Source organism: Aegilops tauschii, chromosome 6 (genome assembly GCF_002575655.3).
Source record: "Aegilops tauschii subsp. strangulata cultivar AL8/78 chromosome 6, Aet v6.0, whole genome shotgun sequence".
NCBI classification, from domain to species: Eukaryota; Viridiplantae; Streptophyta; class Magnoliopsida; order Poales; family Poaceae; genus Aegilops; species Aegilops tauschii.
In genome coordinates this window covers 32,930,519-32,944,782 of record NC_053040.3, presented here as the reverse complement: position 1 = coordinate 32,944,782, position 14,264 = coordinate 32,930,519, and positions in this window count along the sequence as shown.

The window sequence follows — 14,264 nt, the reverse complement described above, 5'->3', positions numbered from 1 at the left end:
TGCTTATGTATCTTTAGATGACTTATGTGTGGTGATGATGATAAACTTGTGGTCTTTGATGGTCCTTTAGATGACTTGCGTGCTTCTTTATATGCTTATGCTTATCTTTATGTTGATTATGATGATGCTTATGCATATATTGTTGTGATGGTGACGGATGATACTTAGATGTGTTCTATATGTCTATTTCCATCATATATATATCTGCTGATATGTGCTATATATCTGAATTGAATTGATTTGAAAACAAACAGAAAAAAGAAAAAAAATCAAATACAAACTATGCCGACGGCTAGGCCGTCGGCATAGTGCTGGCCTGAGTGCCTAGTTGCTGACGCGTGGCATCTATGCCGACGGCTAGGCCGTCGGCATAGATTTAAACTAAGCCGACGGCCAGGCCGTCGGCATAGATGCCACGCGTCAGCAACTGGGCGCTCCTTGAGTAAGCCTATGCCGACGGCCTCTCCGTCGGCATAGATTTAAACTAAGCCGACGGCCAGGCCGTCGGCATAGATGCCACGTGTCAGCAACTGGGCGCTCCTTGGGTAAGCCTATGGCCGTCGGCACAGATTTAAACTAAGCTGGCGGCTAGGCCATCGGCATAGATGAGCCACGTGGCGAGCAGCGGTTAGTCGTCACTTGACGGCGGCCGCCGTTAGACGGGAACGTTGCCGACGGCCAGGGCCGTCGGCATAGATGTACGGACACCGTCGGGATAGATCCTATGCCGACGGCCTCCCGGGCTGCGCCGACGGATATGTTGCCGACGGCCCTATGCCGACGGGGGCCGTCGACATAGGCCTGTCCCGACGGCATATCAGGGCTATGCCGACGGCCCTGGCCGTCGGCGTAGGGTGCGATTCCGGTAGTGATGGTCGTACTTCCAAAACTGTAGATCCGCCCGATGGAAAGTTGAGCAACCTTCTCTGAAGAAAAAACAGCACCAAATCGGCAAAGTATCAATGGTGGCAAATTAAATCACCAGGTGATTTGCTGCTAAAAGAAAATGCAGAGCAATCTCTGTCTGTATCTCTAGTCTTTATCTTTATCTCTATATCTCTATCTCTATCTTCTCTTCTCTTCTCTTCTCTCCACCGGTTTTCACTGGTTTTCTCATTTGGCCAAACAAACCGAACCTTTATTGGGTAACGATATGGCCGGACGAACCCAACTTTTATGGTAAACGTTTACGCGCGGTGAGTCAGATGAACGCTCGGGCCGGTCACTTCGCCATGCTGGCGCTAGCCATCAGGAAGGGAACACGTGTACCTTATCCTTTCCTCACGGCCGTGACCTCGCTTTCCCCATCGCTTTCCACCTCGCCTCCTCCAACATAGCACCAGGCAGCTCCGAGCACTCCTCCCTTCACACCTCACGCTGCACCTCCTCCATGGGGTGCTGCTCCCATGGGCCATGGCCTGCGAGCTCAAGGTCAGGGCGGCCATGGCTGGCGAGCTCGGGGTAGACTGCGACGGGGGCTCCTACGAGCTGCTATGGGCGCCATGGCTTATGAGCTTGGGGGCAGACGACGACGGGGGAGACTGCGAGCTGCTATGGGCTACGCCGTTGAGCATTTGCTGCTGGGTGAATCTCACCGGAGCTGCGAGCATTAAGCGACACCTCCCATGTTACAACTGGTGTTCAAGGAAGCTACCACAGGCGCTGCAAAAAGCTTCAACCCGTGACGCCAAATGCTGGGACCGCTCAGTGCCATCGCAAAAAGCTACAACCGGCGTCGCAAAAAGCTTCGACCGGCATCGCAAAAAGCTTCAATCACGACGACATATGTCAGGGCTGGCTACTGTCAATACCAAAAAAGATGCAACCGTTGTTGCTTTTGCTACTATCGGCGTCGTTGTTTGCTACATACTTCACGGCTTAGCTGCGGCGTGCGACCACGGCGGCGATCAACAAGCTGTATGTTTTTCCTGGAATGAAGACAATGTGTGCTACAACCGGCTATGGTAGAGCTACCACCGGTGATTTTTTTTTGCTACAACCATGTACGGATTAGTTGTGACCTCAGTCGGGAGCTGCAACAGTTGATTTTTTTGCTACTACCGGCGTCGTTGTTTGCTACATGCTCGACTTAGCTGTGACGTTCAACGATGGCGGCGACGTTTTTGCTACAACCGCCGCTGGAGTTTGCTTCATCCATTCGTGGATTAGCTGCAACCTGTGATGGCCGCAACGGCGGTTCGCTGCAACTGTGCTTTGGTTTTGCTACCACCGGCGAAGATTTTTGCTACATCCATGCATATTTGCTACACCGATGCTTCAAACACGGTGATGATCAGCGCGAGATGCTGGTGGGGGTTGTTGTTGGAAATATGAGCGATTTTCCAAATTATTTTATTGACAGAAATACTAGATAAAGCATGACTAATATAGCAGAGATAAAATAATTCATGCAATTCGACAGAGAGAAGGTAAATATCATCTGTATATATGAACTAGAACCGAACACATCTAGAACAGACACTACAGCAAGAAGTTGTGACAGAACTTCTAACAGAAAGAGTATGAGAACGTACGGTACGGGAGCAGTCCAGCAGATACACTGGTCTTGGGGTCGGTGTTCACGCCAGCCATGTCGTCGAGGAGGTTGTCAACGTCGGGGAAGAAGTCGTCATCGGGGAAGTAGTCGTCGGAGTCCGGGGCGTCCGTGACGAAGAAGTCAGTAGTCGCGCTAAGCGCTCCCCAAAAACGTTATCACCCTTCTCCCGTACAGGACTCAAAAGGTGCGGTTTCGGAGGCCTACTGTCCCGACCTGCGGTGCACGCCGCAAGCCGGGATGGGGAAGAACTTAGCAGTAGCGTAGTGCTCAGGAACTTTTGGCGAGAGGAAGAAGAGGTTCTGGTGCGTCTCTCTGAGAGGAGCGACCTCCCTTTTATAGACGCAAGAGAAGGAGGCGAGAGGCTGCGCCGGGAGCTGAAGAGAATGAGGGAGACGAAACGAACAGGCGGCAGGCGAAGAGGCGCGGTGTTCGTATTCAATCTCCACTACAGCAAAAACGTTTCAGCTTCCGCGTGACCTTTCGTATACCCGTCGTGCGTGGCAAAAATTTAGACATCGGCTCGTTCCCGCAACGTGCGGCGCGTCGTGACGAGGCGTGGCGTGGCGAGGTGGGCGGCGGAGGAGGAGCGCGCGTGGATGTCCCTCTTGTTCTCATCCTCATACATGTGGAGAAAGAGCCTCCCTTATAAAGATATCCAACTCCCTCTAAATAACAATGTGGGACTAAACTTTAGTTCCACCACTTGCCTTGCATGAATGGGCTGCGTGGGCCTCCAGGATTTATTAGGAATTTCTGAAACTGCTATTGGGCTAGGCCCAAAATAGACAAAATTCCAGCAATCCCCCACCAGATCCCAGAGGCACACAAAATTTGCCTTTTGTTCCAAAACACTGTTTTATATACCGGTACTGCAGTGGAGACTGTTAAGTTGAACTTCCACCTAGAACTCTATGCTACACTAGTAAGCAACTTGAACAGTGGACTGGGCCTTGAACTGCAAGTTTTCTGTGAATCTAGCTTCACATAAAGCCTTGACCGATACGTGGCTACCGTGGGTCTTCCCCGCGGGTGGAGCTTATGCGTCATACTCCGAGACCTTTCATGAGTTTACTAGAGAGAACCCTACTCTCATAGATTGCGACGTTTAACAATTAGACTCATATAGGTGTGTTCTTCAAAAGATGTTCTGCAGGACAACATCTCTGCTTAAATGAGCCACTTAGAACACATTTAAGATATACATCAATCTGCCATGCAGTTTTAGGAGAGTATTGCATCTTCATGGAGTGGTATTGTTAATAGTAAGGATACTCTCCTCTCAGTTGATCAACAACTTGTCTTCCACATCTAATCCACGGGATCTCCGATCACAAAGAATAGGTTACCACCGTGAACAACTCATATTGTGGGTCTCATACCCATCTCCCTCGATGCATTACCTATCACATTACGTGATAGACCCTTAGTAAAAGGATCTGCCAGATTTTTAGACATTTGGAGATAATCCAATGCAATAACTCCGTAGTTTCTCATTTTCCTGACAGACTTTAACCTTCTCTGAACGTGTCTTGATGACTTCATGTTATCCTTTGAGCTGCTCACTTTCGTGATCACGGTTTGATTGTCGCAGTTCATAAGGATACCCGGTACAGGTTTCTCAACAACCGGCAAGTCATTCAAGAGCCGGCGAAGCCAATCTGCTTCGACCGTAGCTATATCTAGTGCTGTGAGTTCTGCTTCCATTGTTGACCTCGTTAAGATGGTCTGCTTGCAAGACTTCCAAGAAACAGTGCCACCTCCATGAGTGAATACATACCGCTCGTGGCCTTTATCTCATCAGCATCTGAGATCCAGTTTGAGTCACTATACCCTTCAAGCACCTTTGGGTGCCCGGTGTAGTGAATTCCATAATTCGCAGTGCCTTTCAAATAACGCAAAACTCTCTCTAGAGCTTTCCAATGCACATCTCCCGGTTTTGAGACAAACCGACTCAGTTTGCTAACAGCAAAAGAGATGTCAGGTCTTGTAGCACTGGCTAAGTACATAAGCGAGCTAATAATCTGGTAATATTTCAATTGATCTCTAGCAATTCTTCGATTCTTTCGAAGTAACACACTCGCATCATATGGTGTTGGAGAGGGCTTGCAGTCACTATAGCCAAAGCGACTCAAGATCGATCTTTTCCACATAGTGAGATTGAAGCAATGTAATCCCACCATCATCGTCTCTCAACAACTTGATGTTCAGAATGACATCAGCCACTCCTAAATCCTTCATCTCAAAACAGTGAGATAGGAAATCCTTGACCTCCTTAATAACATTCAGATTTGTTCCGGAAATCAGTATGTCATCAACATACAAGCAAAGGATAACTCCCTCGCCCCCACCATGGCGATAGTACACACATTTCTCAGCTTCGTTTACAACAAAGCCTGCAGCTGTTAAAGTTCTTTCAAACTTCTCATGCCACTGTTTAGGTGCTTGCTTGAGTCCATACAAAGACTTCAGCAACTTGCACACTTTTCCTTCCTGACCATATACTACAAACCCATCTAGTTGTTCCATATAAATTTCCTCGTCCAACTCTCCATTTAGGAAAGCAGTCTTAACATCCATTTGATGAACGAGAAGACCATGTGAGGCAGCTAGTGAAAGTAGAACTCGAATAGTGGTCAGTCGAGCCACAGGTGAGTAAGTATGAAAGAAGTCTTCACCTTCCTTTTGGGTATAACCCTTAGCCACGAGCCGAGCCTTGTACTTTTCAATAGTACCATCAGGCCTAAGCTTCTTCTTGAATACCCATTTGCATCCTATAGGTTTGCACCCATAAGGACGATCAGTTATCTCCCAATTTTCATTCGCCATGATGGAATCCATCTCATTACGAACCGCTTCCTTCCAGTAGTCAGCATCTTCAGATGCATAGGCCTCTGAAATAGAACTGGGAGTGTCATCTATGAGATACACAAGAAAATCATCACCAAAGGACTTTGTAGTCCTCTGTCTCTTGCTCCTAGTAGGAACTTCATTGTTCTCCTCCACAGGACTTTCAAAGTGTTCCATCGAAATGGCAGGTTCGGTAATTGTAACTGGTTCCTGATTCGATGAACTAGGCATCTCCTGATTAGATGAGGTAGCCATATCCTTCATGGGAAAGATATCTTCAAAGAAAGTCGCATCATTCGACTCCATGATCGTACCGACATGCATGTCAGGTACCTCGGATTTTACAACCAAGAATCTATAACCAATGCTATGAAAAGCATATCCCAGGAAAACACAATCCACGCTCTTTGGTCCAAGCTTGCGCTTCTTTAGAATTGGCACATTGACTTTCGCCAAACAACCCCACGTTCGTAGATAAGAGAGTTTTAATCTTTTCTTCTCCCATTCCTCGAATGGAGTTATCTCTTTATTCTTTGTGGGAACTCGGTTTAGGACATGACATGCAGTCAATATCGCCTCCCCCCATCATGCCTTGGAGAGACCCGATGTGTCTAACATGGCGTTAACCAAATATGTTAGAGTACGGTTCTTTCTTTCGGCCACCCCATTTGACTGAGGTGAATAGGGAGGCGACCTCTCATGGATTATACCATGTTCCGCACAAAAAACATCAAATTCATTGGAAAAATACTCTCCACCACGGTCGGACCTAAGCCTCTTGATTTTTCGATCAAGTTGGTTTCCCACTTCAGCTTTATAGATCTTGAAAAAGTTCAAAGCCTCATCCTTAGATTTCAGAAGATACACACGGCAGTATCTAGTGGAGTCATCAATTAACGTCATGAAATATTTCTTTCCACCTTTTGTCAAAACACCATTCATTTCACATAAATCTGAAGGTATGAGCTCTAGTGGTGCAAGATTTCTCGTTTCCGCAGTCGTGTGAGACTTACGAGGTTGCTTAGCTTGCACACAAACTTGACACTTAGATCCCTTGACAGTGGTGAAACTAGGGATTAAGTTCAACTTCGCTAGTCGTGACATGCAACCAAAGTTAACATGACAAAGACGTGAATGCCAAACATTTGATACACTATTTTTGCAAACATGATTAACAACTTTATTGCAGACGTCTGATAAGGATAAATGAAACAGGCCTCCTGACTCATAGCCTTTACCGACAAAGGTTCCATACTTGGATATTACAAATTTATTCGACTCAAAGACAAGCTTATAGCCATCTCTACACAGAAGAGATCCGCTAACAAGATTTTTATTGACGGTGGGGACATAATGCACGTTCTTCAGCCGCACGACCTACCCCGAAGTAAACTTCAGGTCGGCCGTGCCAAAACCACGAACAGAAGCACTTGAACCATTGCCCATCAGCACGGTTGAAGTCCCTGTGGTATGATAAGACGAAAACATGGAAATATCACCACATACATGCACATTAGCACCCGTGTCAATCAACCAATCAGGAGAATGGCATACTGAAAGAATAGTGGGAAATATACCATACCCAGCATCCTTCATGTCAGTGTCTCCAGTGACAACATTAGCGGTCTTGCCGCCTTTCCCAGGATGACGCTTGTCATAGCGATTAGGGCAACTAGGAGCCTAATGATCAGGATCCCCACACACATGACAAACACCTTTCTTCTTGAAGTTCGTGTGTTGCACAACCTTGTTCTTCCCATCAAACTTTGCTTTACCATCAAACTTGCCCTTGTTATTGAACTTGTGGGGCTGGAGGTTCTTCTTCTGTACCAGATTGGCACTAGATCCTCCCTCAATACCTCGAGCACGTGTGTCCTTTGCTCTCGCATTTTCTTCCACATCAAGAGTGCCAATGAGATCCGAACGGAAAACTCCTGTCTCTTATGTTTCAGTAAGGTAGCAAAGTTCCTCCACGAAGGAGGAAGCTTAGTGATGATACCTCCGGCAACAAACTTGTCCGGTAGCATACAACTGAAGTGCTCAAGTTCTCTAGCAAATGACTGTATCTCATGAGCTTGCTCAACCACGGAGCGCTCTTCAGTCATCCTGTAATCATAGAATTGCTCCATGATGTACAACTCAGTGCCAGCATCCGAGACCCCAAACTTGGTCTCGAGTGCATCCGACATATCTTTCCATTATCAATTGACGCATAAGCATCAACTATGTTCTCACCAAGAACACTCAAGAGAGCAGCCTTAAACAGAGTATCCATTTTCTGAAAAGCTTGTGCTTGTTGAGCATCAAGCTCTCCTTCAGGTTTGCCGAGAGTGGCGTCATAGCAACTCATGGTTTGAAACCATAAGACTGCTCTCACGCGCCACCTCTTATAGTGGATACCCTCAAACATAGGAGGTCTAATGGAAGCAGCAAAACCACTTGGGGTAAATTGCCTATAATAAGGTTTTTGGATTGTTGGAAATATGAGCAATTTTCGGAATGATATTATTGACAGAAATACTAGATAAAGCATGACTAATATAGCAGAGATAAAACAAGTCATGCAATTCGACAGAGAGAAGGTAAATAGCATATGTATATATGAACTAGAACCGAACACATCTAGAACAGACATTAGAGCAAGAAGTTGTGACAAAACTTCTAACAGAAAGAGTATGAGAACGTACGGAACGGGAGCAGATGCACTGGTCTTGGGGTAGGTGTCCTCGCCAACCATGTCGTCGAGGAGGTTGTCGACGTCGGGGAAGAAGTCGTCGTCGGGGAAGTAGTCGTCGGAGTTTGGGGCGTCCGTGATGAAGAAGTCAGTAGTCGCGCTGAGCGCTCCCCAAAAACCTTATCACCCTTCTCCCGTACAGGACTCAAAAGGTGCGGTTCCGGAGGCCTACTGTGCCTGCAGTGCACGCCGCAAGCCGGGATGGGGAAGAACGTAGCAGTAGCGCAGTGGTCAGGAACTTGTGGTGAGAGGAAGAAGAGGTCCTGGTGCGTCTCTCTGAGAGGAGCGACCTCCCTTTTATAGGCACAAGAGAAGGAGGCGAGAGGCTGCGCCGGGAGCTGAAGAGAACGAGGGAGACGAAATGAACAGGCGGCAGGCGAAGAGGTGCGCCTTTTCAGCTTCTGCGTGACCTTTCATATACACGTCGTGCGTGGAAAAGTAGACATCGGCTCATTCCCGCAACCCGCGGCGCGGCGGGTCGTGACGAGGCGGGCGGCGGAGGAGGAGCACGCGCGGATGTCCCTCTTGTTCTCATCCTCATATATGTGGAGAAAGAGCCTCCCTTATAAAGAGATCCAACTCCCTCTAAACTAGCAATGTGGGACTAAACTTTAGTTCCACCTCTTGCCTTGCACGAATGGGCTACGTGGGCCTTTAGGATTTATTAGGAATTTCTGAAACTGCTATTGGGCTAGGCCCAAAATAGAAAAATTCCAGCAGTTGTCACGGGGGGCGAGGCGGCCGGAGGCAGGACGAGATGTGTGCGGGAGAGACGGATGCAGAGCTTGGGGGAAGAAGGTGCGGCTGACCCGCAGGAGCCAGACACGAGAGGGGAAGAGACGACATCCTGTCGTGAAGAAGACGACGACAGAGGTCAAAGATGCCAGATCTACGGCTACTGATGCTGCGAGCGGCGATGGCGAGCCGGCATGCGGAGCTGCAAGCAGGAGGCCAGGGCGAGGAGGGGCCATGGGGGGCCAGAAAATTCCGTCGGGCGATGACGGATGAGGGCTAAACCAGGATGAAGACGAGTGGGGGAAGGAAGAAGAGAACGCAAACCCAGTCGGATGGCTGCGCGCGGCTGAATTGGATGGCCAGGGGCTGACCGGCCGAACGGTTGGGCCGGCGCGCCGGCGCAGATTAGTACCCAACTTTTATTTGGTAACACATTCGATTCACACATGGAGATTGATTTCTTTTTGGTAACCCAAGTTAACTAACGGACGATAATCAATCTTCAAATACTAAAACCAATCAATACAAGGCAACAAAAATTAATTCACGTATCGCGGTCAGATTCTTCTTTAGTAACTCAGCTTAGCTCAAGGACAATTAATCTCTACATCACCGTTGTTTACCGCTCGCCAATGGCAAAATTCATACCAGACACATCACGTAGGTGACCTGGTGTTGATCTAGATCCCTATGATGTGGTGTTGGGATCATGTCAAAACACCATGCCATCCTAAGTGCCGATTTTGCATGATCAACCGATTCAATTCCCGATCCACTCAATGCAATCAATCCATCGAGCAAACCAGAGAAACCCTATTCCCTTCCTCATCTCGTGTATTCTCCTATGGTGGTCACAGGTCGACGGGCGCCAGGGTAGCAACCACGACGTGTTTATGGTGGATCAGAAGCCGGATGTGAGGTACCCATTCATCCTCTCTTCCTAAGCCTACGTCATCTCTCTCCTCTCGGCCATCTCTCTTGGAACCAAAGTTTTAAATAGCGCGCTAAGCCTCTTAGCAGCGGCCTATTCTAAATGCTATAGTGGTGCTATAGCGAGCTATTTAAGATGTTTGCTCATGTGTTTGGACCAAAGACCCTTCGCGCGAGATCTTTTTTAAACGCTATAGCGGGCTAAAACCATGCTTGGAATGGCATGTGGAGGCAGCGACGCAAGAACGCAGAGTGGCTCGTCGAGGGAGCACGGCGCGTGCGCCGGTTTGCTGAGTTGGCGCGGCGGTGATGGTCAAAGATGCGCTTGCTTGAGGTCATGGGGCCTTTATGTTGTAGGGGACGGCGCACACATCGGTGTGCCAAGGTGGTGGGGAGGCGGTCGCCAGATGACGCATGTGTCTGAGCCCTAAGGTCATGAGGCTGCGATGTTGCCGGCGATGCGTATGTTCGCTAGGATCTCACGCGACAATAGACTGGGGAGGTCATCCAGCTTCATCGTGCATCAGAAAACGGCTATTACTAACTTGTGTGGTTTGTATCGGTAGAGATCAGAGCGAGGGAGAGGGACGCACATGTCCACTCTCATGCGAAAGATGAGTGCAAAGATGAGGCTCAGTCTATGGTTTTCTCCACTCTCAAAGTAGCTAGGCTGTCATATCGTCTACGGCTCCGTCTCTCCTACACAGGCACCTCATTCTTATCGGTTGTTGAAGCCTCGAAGGAGATTGAACCATTGTTATGATACTCTTTGGTTTCTGCTATGAACTAATAGTAAGAAATTTTGTCTGTACATGTTTGATGGTCCTTGCAAGTCACAGTAGCTCATGTTTATTTCTTTCTGGAACGGGGTGCAACACATGGGCAAGATGTAGATTAGAGATGGAAATTAAGGCAAGAGAGGATACAACGAGGATTGAGAAGGCATGCAAGTGAAGGTCTACAATCTACATTCAACATGTCATCATGCTGAAGCTGTGTTTATATGGTTGTAGATTTTAATCCTTGTACAAGTGGTGTTCTTTAAGCTTCAATTGGCATTGCCGTCAGCAGGCTTATACTTACATCATCTTCTACATCAAGTATAGTGGTTAGTTTTTTTGGTCAACTCAGCATTTTTATTTTCTCATAATTGCTTCACTGCATTTCGTGGACATCAAAAGTAATAGTACGGTAATTGGTAAAAGTTGGTCCTATAATATCCAGTCGCATGCTTGCGATATTTGGTAGGTCTTTGTATTTATATAAAGATGAAACTTTTACTCACTCCGTCCCAAAATAATCGCATGGGCATTGTCAGTGGACATAAAAGTTGTACTAAGATCAAGACACTTATTTTGGGATGGAGGGAGTATATCAAACAGTTCGTATAAATTTTGTTCATACATGCATGGTAGAACGGGTTGGATGGAACCATGATCTCTTTTCATAGTTTGCTCATGTGAAGAATAAATATACTACTGTTTTGCGGGGTCAAGATTAAATATACTAATTGTAGTCTTCTGATTCTGCTAATTCATTTCTATACTACACACAACACAAGGCCTTGTTTCATATGTTCACTCAGTATCTTCTTTTTGTCACACGAGCAGTTTCTAAATTTTACAAAGGTACACCGAAACATATAGGTCATTGGCTAATTGCTATCATTTGATGATAGCAAGTTCAAGTAATAGTTTGAACACATTCAAGGAATAGTATAAATAATGCCTATTACGAAAAAAATAACGCTGAGAATTTAGATATATTGTTTGTCATAGAGTTGTTGCTGGCCAATTTACATGAAATTAATTCCCTCAGTTTTGGTGGCAAACATAATACATATCATCCATATTGGTATTACACTGGCGTGGATAAGGTGGATGTCAAATAACAGACATTGTCAATCCACAAAATAGCAAATTCTGCATGGGCATGTATGTATATTTTTTCCTAAATACAATTGGGAATTAGTATTTGTTAATTGGGTATCATATTAATTGATGCAGGGAATTGAAGGGTCTTGGGAAATTGGTTTCACAAGGTAGGAAATAGCATATATGGCTTATGGTCCAGCGGCTAATAATATGGGAATGTGTGTGTCTGTGTAGGGGGGGGGGGGGGGGGGGGGGGTGAGGAGGAGGTGGGGATTTCATGGTAATAAAGGTCGCCAGTAATACTAAATGTATTGTTGACATTATTAAGATTGAACTCTTAAAATTTTGTGACCCCGTTGCAACGCACGGGCAATTAGCTAGTACTAAATAAGAATGTAAGATTGCATGTTTCACTTTTCTTCCCACCACCCTTTCGCCCAACCTTCACTGTATCATAATCAATCACCTTAATTTATCTACCTTCTAAACCAATTCCACTTTAAATTATTTACCAAATTTCTCATCAAAATATAAGATAAATCATGAACAGGATTTGTGTAAATCACGAACAGGATTTGATAAACATTTATTTACACAATCACATTAATATGGGCAGGTAAATTATAAGCTAACTTACTAGAATATTTATATCCGGTTTCAATGCATGGGCATTGTCAGTGGACATAAAAGTGGGGGAGAGGACCTTGAAACCCCACAAAATCGTCATCTAATTCCACAAGCCAACAACATTCACTACAGGAAAAACATTGTATGCCTAGTATATCAATGTATGGTGAATGTAAAGAATCAAGGACTCGTCATACAAGACAAAAAAATTCGGCAACAGAAGGGCGTTTGGCAACGCATTGTCAAAGCCGACACCATCCTATCAAAGACCCGACATACAAAACAGTCTCGGGAAAGGAAGCAAAAATTAAATGAAAAACTTGGCAAAATGAGAGTGTTCGACAAAGACGTGGTCATGTGTCCCTTGCGACCGTTCTTAACGGACCCGTGACGGCAGTAGTTGTTTATCGAGCGTCAAGCAAATGGGTCTCGACTTATAATACTGAATTTCCTTTTTTTTACGCTTACATGCAAGCCAAGGGTCACTACATCAAACTTGGCTAACCATATTACATTTCTTATGCTTCAACCACAACTGCAGTTTCTCCTTCCCCTCCCGATACCAGCGGGCTGGGCGAAGAACTACTTCCCACCTTCAACCGCTGACAGGCAGCCCGTGGGATTTCCCTCGTTCTGTCTGCCGCCCCAGCAGCGGGAGGTGTGGAGATCCCTGGTGCTTCAGCCCCTACTTGTAGATAGGTTAGGATTAGTTTCTTGTGGCGGCGCGGCATTGATAGCAGTGGCAGCGGCCCGGGCAAATAAATTTGCCTCGACTTTCCTCATCTCGGTGATGCTGTCCACGGCGGTGCCGATGAGTTGGTTGCTCATGTCCCTCATTGCTCATTTGGATCAGCGAGGCTAGGTTTTCCAGGTCGGGGCCTGCAGTTGCAGTTCCTTTCGAGGGTGACAACGGCGCCCTGTGTGAGAGGATAGATGTTCTGGTGTTGGGTTCGCGGATTGCGGCAGGCAGCTTCACTGGTCTTCTTCGACTTCCTCGAGTGAAGACGGCGACGCTGAAGTCTGGCGAGTGGCACGGGGATGTGCCCCAACCGACGTGACACATTGGAAATAGTTTTGTCATTCGCGGCGTCGGCTCACAGTGCGGCTATTGTCGCGATGGTGCTCCCTTCTGGTTTGGGTATGATGGACTTTCATATCCTTCCTTTCTCGTGGTATTTCATTGGTGCTGGGTCTTGGCGATGGAGAATTGCCCTTCTGCGCAGAGGGAACTCCAAGGACTTGATTGCATATTTTCTTTTTTGGGGGTCCTACCTTTACTTGTACCGGGATAAATGTCTTTCTTGCTTTGTCTTGTTCATGTGTAGGTGTGAGGTTGTAACCATATTTTCATAGAACACACAGCTTGCTCAAAAAAATTGCATTTCTTATTTTCTTAATCTGGTAATGTGTAAGCTGAGCATGAGATATGTGAATCTTGGCTTACAATATTGGATTTATTTTCCTTAAAATGTTGATAAGTGTAAGCCGAGTGCCTTGTATTCTTTTTATCTCATCCATTCCTTATTGCACAAAATAGTCTTTCTTTTCTTTTCATTTTCATTTGTGTTTCTTTATGACATTTTATTTCTTGGTCATCTCTTTCTCACCCATTCCCTCCCGTCATTTTTTCGTCACACCTTCTATCCTTCGTCACCCATTCCCTACTCAAACCCCCTTGCTACCGCACCCATATTAGAACCTCATGAAAAAGGATAAGTGTTTTCGATCCTTACTCGTGTGATTTGATGTATCCCCTACACGGAGGGCCCGCGTCGTCTAGCCCTTACTTTTCTTCAGAAGGGGACCCCTTATGAGTATTACTCCTTATTTGTGTTTGTGTAGGTCACAGGATCATGACAAACCCAAAGATAGTTGGGTTGGCAACACCATAAGGGGGGAGGTTCGCACTGAAGCGCTGGATATTCTTGTGGGATTTTCCGGTTTGTGAAGGAGGTGCCAC